Below are 7,500 nucleotides of genomic sequence, written 5' to 3' on the forward strand. Positions count from 1 at the left end.
GTTCCCCAAACCTGGGTGACGGGCACCACAGGGCGGCAGAGCCATCGCACTTGCCGGGTGGCAGAGGAAGGACCGGACTATGTACCATAGCGGCCAACCACTCCCAGAGCCGGTCGTGCGGGGCTCGAGGTCTGCTCTCAACGTCACATGCTTCTGTGAGTGCTCAGGCAAGGGTCAGACCACATCCTTCCTGGCAGCACCCAAAGCAACCAGGCCGCTCGTGTCTCTCGCCTTCATTTTTCGACACAAGCGCCTGAGGAGGGACGCCACCCCTCCCCTTGCGTCAAGAGACCTCCCCACCGGCCTCTGACTGATTCTTAGAACGGACGGAAAGAGTCGGGCAAGCCTGTCAAAGATTTGAGCGTATGTCAAAAGCTTTAGACTTCCGCGAACTCTCTGGCTTGCACTGAGACCCGAGGTCGATGTGCTCAGCACCACGGGGCCCCTTTCGCCTGCAGGTCCCGAGCCGCCAACATGTTCTTAGTATCGTGTTCCCCAAACCTGGGTGACGGGCACCACAGGGCGACAGAGCCATCGCACTTGCCGGGTGGCAGAGGAAGGACCGGACTATGTACAATAGCGGCCAACGACTCCCAGAGCCGGTTGTGCGGGGCTCGAGGTCTGCTCTCAACATCACATGCTTTTGGATGTGCTCAGGCAAGGGTCAGACCACATCCTTCCTGGCAGCACCCAAAGCAACCAGGCCGCTCGCGTCTCTCGCCTTCATTTTTCGACACAAGCGCCTGAGGAGGGACGCCACCCCTCCCCTTTGCGTCAAGAGACCTCCCCACCGGCCTCTGACTGATTCTTAGAACGGACGGAAAGAGTCGGGCAAGCCTGTCAAAGCTTTGAGCGAATGTCAAAAGCTTTAGACTTCCGCGAACTCTCCGGCTTGCACTGAGACGCGAGGTCGATGTGCTAAGCACCACGGGGCCCCTTTCGCCTGCAGGTCCCGAGCCGCCAACATGTTCTTAGTATCGTGTTCTCCAATCCTGGGTGACGGGCACCGCAGGGAGGCAGAGCCATCGCACTTGCCGGGTGGCAGAGGAAGGACCGGACTATGTACAATAGCGGCCAACGACTCCCAGAGCCGGTTGTGCGGCGTCTGCTCTCAGCCTAAGAGGCTTCTGGGAGTGCTCAGGCAAGGGTCAGCCTGCACCCTTGCTGGCAGCACCCAGGGGAACCAGGACGCTTGCATCTCTCGCCTTCATTTTCGACACAAGCGCCTGAGGAGGGACGCCACCCCTCCCCTTGCGTCAAGAGACCTCCCCACCAGCCTCTGACTGATTCTTAGAACGGACGGAAAGAGTCGGGCAAGCCTGTCAAAGCTTTGAGCGAATGTCAAAAGCTTTAGACTTCCGCGAACTCTCCGGCTTGCACTGAGACGCGAGGTCGATGTGCTAAGCACCACGGGGCCCCTTTCGCCTGCAGGTCCCGAGCCGCCAACATGTTCTTAGTATCGTGTTCTCCAAACCTGGGTGACGGGCACCGCAGGGAGGCAGAGCCATCGCACTTGCCGGGTGGCAGAGGAAGGACCGGACTATGTACAATAGCGGCCAACGACTCCCAGAGCCGGTAGTGCGGCGTCTGCTCTCAGCCTAAGAGGCTTCTGGGAGTGCTCAGGCAAGGGTCAGCCTGCACCCTTGCTGGCAGCACCCAGGGGAACCAGGACGCTTGCATCTCTCGCCTTCATTTTCGACACAAACGCCTGAGGAGGGAAGCCAACCCTCCGTGTGTCAAGAGACCGTCCCCGCCCCGGCCTCCGACTGATTCTTAGAACGGACGGAAAGAGTCAGGCAAGCCTGTTAAGACTTCCGCGAACTCTCCGGCTTGCACTGAGACGCGAGGTCGATGTGCTCAGCACCACGGGGCCCCTTTCGCCTGCAGGTCCCGAGCCGCCAACATGTTCTAAGTATCGTGTTCTCCAAACCTGGGTGACGGGCACCGCAGGGAGGCAGAGCCATCGCACTTGCCGGGTGGCAGAGGAAGGACCGGACTATGTACAATAGCGGCCAACGACTCCCAGAGCCGGTAGTGCGGCGCCTGCTCTCAGCCTAAGAGGCTTTTGGGAGTGCTCAGGCAAGGGTCAGCCTGCACCCTTGCTGGCAGCACCCAGGGGAACCAGGACGCTTGCATCTCTCGCCTTCATTTTCGACACAAACGCCTGAGGAGGGAAGCCAACCCTCCGTGTGTCAAGAGACCGTCCCCGCCCCGGCCTCCGACTGATTCTTAGAACGGACGGAAAGAGTCAGGCAAGCCTGTTAAGACTTCCGCGAACTCTCCGGCTTGCACTGAGACGCGAGGTCGATGTGCTCAGCACCACGGGGCCCCCTTCGCCTGCAGGTCCCGAGCCGCCAACATGTTCTAAGTATCGTGTTCCCCAAACCTGGGTGACGAGCACCGCAGGGAGGCAGAGCCATCGCACTTGCCGGGTGGCAGAGGAAGGACCGGACTATGTACAATAGCGGCCAACGACTCCCAGAGCCGGTAGTGCGGCGCCTGCTCTCAGCTTAAGAGGCTTTTGGGAGTGCTCAGGCAAGGGTCAGCCTGCACCCTTGCTGGCAGCACCCAGGGGAACCAGGACGCTTGCATCTCTCGCCTTCATTTTCGACACAAACACCTGAGGAGGGAAGCCAACCCTCCGTGTGTCAAGAGACCGTCCCCGCCCCGGCCTCCGACTGATTCTTAGAACGGACGGAAAGAGTCAGGCAAGCCTGTCAAAGATTTGAGCAGATGTCAAAATCTTTTAAGACTTCCGCGAACTCTCCGGCTTGCACTGAGACCCGAGGTCGATGTGCTCAGCACCACGGGGCCCCTTTCGCCTGCAGGTCCCGAGCCGCCAACATGTTCTAAGTATCGTGTTCCCCAAACCTGGGTGACGAGCACCGCAGGGCGGCAGAGCCATCGCACTTGCCGGGTGGCAGAGGAAGGACCGGACTATGTACAATAGCGGCCAACCACTCCCAGAGCCGGTAGTGCGGCGTGCGAGGTCTGCTCTCAGCGGAAGAGGGTTTTGGGAATGCTCAGGCAAGGGCCAGCCTGCACCCTTCCTGGCCGCTCCCACGGGAACCAGGCTACTTGCAATCCTTTCCCCCAATAGCAAGTGCCTTTTGGAGGGACGGCCGGAGTCAACGTGGGGTTTGCCCGCCCTCCAAAGTGTCAAGAGACCGCCGCACAGGCCTCTGACTGATTCTTAGAACAGGCAGCAAGAGTTGGGTAAGTCTGTCGAAAATTTGACAAAGTGTCAAAAATTAGACTTCCGAGAGCTCTTGGGCATGCACACAGGCCTGTCATTCAAGTGCTCTGCCCGCGGAACCGTTTTTCGGATGCCTTTCAAAGTGGTCCCGCGCCGCCATTTTGTTCTAAAAATCGTGTTCCCAGAAATCTCCGGGTACCCCGCCAACCTCACTGTGTCACAATGTCAAGTGGCACTGAATGGGTCTGAATTTCAAATTCGACTGCTTCGCTCTGGAACTCGAACCCGGCAAAACCGTTTGGATTTTTCCCGGTCCAGACTTCCGCGGCAGACAAAGTTAAAGTTTTCGGGCTGCAGACTCAAAACGACATCTGGCCAACCGCCGGGCTCAATTCGCCCAGTTCCTCCGGCACTTCGGAACTCATGTTCGGCATGAGTTTTTGAATCTTTCCCGATGCTTCGGCATTTTCCTCCGCTGACACTTAGAATATTTTTCACACTTGGCCGAAAATTTTTCTAAGTTTTTCTGGTTACTGATTTCTTCTTTTCGGGCATTTTTCTAAGTTTTCTTGGTTACTCATTTCTCATTTTCAAACATTTTTCTAAGTTTTTCTGGTTACTGATTTCTTCTTTTTGGGCATTTTTCTAAGTTTTCTTGGTTACTCATTTCTCATTTTCAAACATTTTTCTAAGTTTTTCTGGTTACTCATTTCTCATTTTCAAACATTTTTCTAAGTTTTTCTGGTTACTGATTTCTTCTTTTTGGGCATTTTTCTAAGTTTTCTTGGTTACTCATTTCTCATTTTCAAACATTTTTCTAAGTTTTTCTGGTTACTGATTTCTTCTTTTTGGGCATTTTTCTAAGTTTTCTTGGTTACTCATTTCTCATTTTCAAACATTTTTCTAAGTTTTTCTGGTTACTGATTTCTTCTTTTTGGGCATTTTTCTAAGTTTTCTTGGTTACTCATTTCTCATTTTCAAACATTTTTCTAAGTTTTCTTGGTTACTCATTTCTCATTTTCAAACATTTTTCTAAGTTTTTCTGGTTACTGATTTCTTCTTTTTGGGCATTTTTCTAAGTTTTCTTGGTTACTCATTTCTCATTTTCAAACATTTTTCTAAGTTTTTCTGGTTACTCATTTCTCATTTTCAAACATTTTTCTAAGTTTTTCTGGTTACTGATTTCTTCTTTTTGGCATTTTTATAAGTTTTCTTGGTTACTCATTTCTCATTTTCAAACATTTTTCTAAGTTTTTCTGGTTACTCATTTCTCATTTTCAAACATTTTTCTAAGTTTTTCTGGTTACTCATTTCTGCTTTTCCAACGTTTTACTAAGTTTTGCTGGTTACTGAGTTCACACTTTTAAACATTTTCGGGCATTTTTCTACGTTTTTCATGTTACTCATTTAGCACTTTCAGGCACTTTCCTATGCTTTCCTGCTTACTGATTTCACACTTTTAAGCATCTTCGGGCATGTTCCCTAAGTTTTGCAGTTCATTCGTTTGGGACAGTCAGGCAACTTTCCTAAGCTTTCCTGGTAACCGAATTCACATTGTTGAGAACTTTGGAACCCTTCCCTAAGCTGTGCTGGTTACTCACTTTACCTCTTCAGACACTTGCCCCCGTTGTGACAGAGACCACTTCCCGACTCGGGAAATGCACCAAATTCGGCCTGAACTCAGAGGGCAGTCCCCCCTCGAAGGCGTGGAAGTCGGCAGAATCGCCGGGTCAAATCCGGCTGAGCTACCCGGCTTGGAAGCCTCAAAGTCGGTATGAGCTGTCAGGTTCACTCCCATCCCCGTTTGGACCACTTCCCGACTCGGGAAATTCACCAAATTCGGCCTGAACTCAGAGGACAGTCCCCCCTCGAAGGCGTGACAGTCGGCAGAACCGCCGGATCAAATCCGGCTGAGCTACCCGGCCCCGAAGCCTCAAAGTCGGTAAGAGCTGTCAGGTTCACTCCCATCCCCGTTTGGACCACTTCCGACTCGGGAAATTCACCAAATTCGGCCTGAACTTATACAACCGTCCCCCCCTCGAAGGCGTGACAGTCGGCAGAACCGCCGGATCAAATCCGGTTGAGCTACCCGGCTTGGAAGCCCCAAAGTCGGTAAGAGCTGTCAGGTTCACTCCCATCCCCGTTTGGACCACTTCCCGACTCGGGAAATTCACCAAATTCGGCCTGAACTTATACAACAGTCCCCCCTCGAAGGCGTGACAGTCGCTAGAACCGCCGGATCAAATCCGGTTGAGCTACCCGGCTTGGAAGCCCCAAAGTCGGTAAGAGCTGTCAGGTTCACTCCCATCCCCGTTTGGACCACTTCCCGACTTAGGAAATTCACCAAATTCGGCCTGAACTTAGAGGAGAGTCCCCGCTCGAAGGCGTGGAAGTCGGCAGAATCGCCGGGTCAAATCCGACTGAGCTACCCGGCCCCGAAGCCTCAATGTCGGTAAGAGCTGTCAGGTTCACTCCCATCCCCGTTTGGACCACTTCCCGACTCGGGAAATTCACCAAATTCGGCCTGAACTTAGACAACAGTCCCCCCTCGAAGCCGTGGCAGTCGCTAGAACCGCCGGATCAAATCCGGTTGAGCTACCCGGCTTGGAAGCCCCAATGTCGGTATGAGCTGTCAGGTTCACTCCCATCCCCGTTTGGACCACTTCCCGACTTAGGAAAATCACCAAATTCGGCCTGAACTCAGAGGGCAGGCCCCCCTCGAAGGCCAGGCATTCGGCAGAACCGCCGGGTCAAATCCGACTGTGCTACCCGGCCCCAAAGCCTCAAAGTTGGTATGAGCAGTTAGGTTCACTCCCATCCCCGTTTGGACCACTTCCCGACTTAGGAAATTCACCAAATTCGGCCTGAACTTAGAGGAGAGTCCCCGCTCGAAGGCGTGGAAGTCGGCAGAATCGCCGGGTCAAATCCGGTTGAGCTACCCGGCTTGGAAGCCCCAAAGTCGGTATGAGCTGTCAGGTTCACTCCCATCCCCGTTTGGACCACTTCCCGACTTAGGAAAATCACCAAATTCGGCCTGAACTCAGAGGGCAGGCCCCCCTCGAAGGCCAGGCATTCGGCAGAACCGCCGGGTCAAATCCGACTGTGCTACCCGGCCCCAAAGCCTCACAGTTGGTATGAGCAGTTAGGTTCACTCCCAAACCCGTTGGGACCACTTCCCGACTTAGGAAATTCACCAAATTCGGCCTGAACTTAGACAACAGTCCCCCCTCGAAGGCGTGACAGTCGGTAGAACCGCCGGGTCAAATCCGGCTGAGCTACCCGATTTGGAAGCCTTCAACACAAAACCCATCCGGCAATGCCACTCAAAAAGGGCCCAAATTCAGAAACACCCCCTTCAATAGGTACCACTTCCTCGGAGACACTACCGGGACACGCTCCCCTCGGCGAAAATTAAGCCCCCACCACTAACTGAAGCCAACCGCAGCCCCAACTTCAACGGAGAAATCAGTAACCAATTCAAAAATGCACTTGGTTACTGATTTGTACTGCTTCAAAAATATTCTAAGTGTCGCTGGTTACTGATTTGTACTGCTCCAAAAATATTCTAAGTGTCGCTGGTTACTGATTTGTACTGCTCCAAAAATATTCTAAGTGTCAGTGGTTACTGATTTGTACTGCTTCAAAAATATTCTAAGTGTCGCTGGTTACTGATTTGTACTGCTTCAAAAATATTCTAAGTGTCAGCGGTTACTGATTTGTACTGCTTCAAAAATATTCTAAGTGTCAGTGGTTACTGATTTGTACTGCTTCAAAAATATTCTAAGTGTCGCTGGTTACTGATTTGTACTGCTTCAAAAATATTCTAAGTGTCGTGGTTACTGATTTGTACTGCTTCAAAAATATTCTAAGTGTCGTGGTTACTGATTTGTACTGCTTCAAAAATATTCTAAGTGTCGCTGGTTACTGATTTGTACTGCTTCAAAAATATTCTAAGTGTCGCTGGTTACTGATTTGTACTGCTTCAAAAATATTCTAAGTGTCAGTGGTTACTGATTTGTACTGCTTCAAAAATATTCTAAGTGTCGCTGGTTACTGATTTGTACTGCTTCAAAAATATTCTAAGTGTCAGTGGTTACTGATTTGTACTGCTTCAAAAATATTCTAAGTGTCGCTGGTTACTGATTTGTACTGCTTCAAAAATATTCTAAGTGTCGTGGTTACTGATTTGTACTGCTCCAAAAATATTCTAAGTGTCGCTGGTTACTGATTTGTACTGCTTCAAAAATATTCTAAGTGTCAGTGGTTACTGATTTGTACTGCTCCAAAAATATTCTAAGTGTCGC

Source organism: Hemiscyllium ocellatum (assembly GCF_020745735.1).
Source record: "Hemiscyllium ocellatum isolate sHemOce1 chromosome 15 unlocalized genomic scaffold, sHemOce1.pat.X.cur. SUPER_15_unloc_2, whole genome shotgun sequence".
Classification (NCBI taxonomy): domain Eukaryota; kingdom Metazoa; phylum Chordata; class Chondrichthyes; order Orectolobiformes; family Hemiscylliidae; genus Hemiscyllium; species Hemiscyllium ocellatum.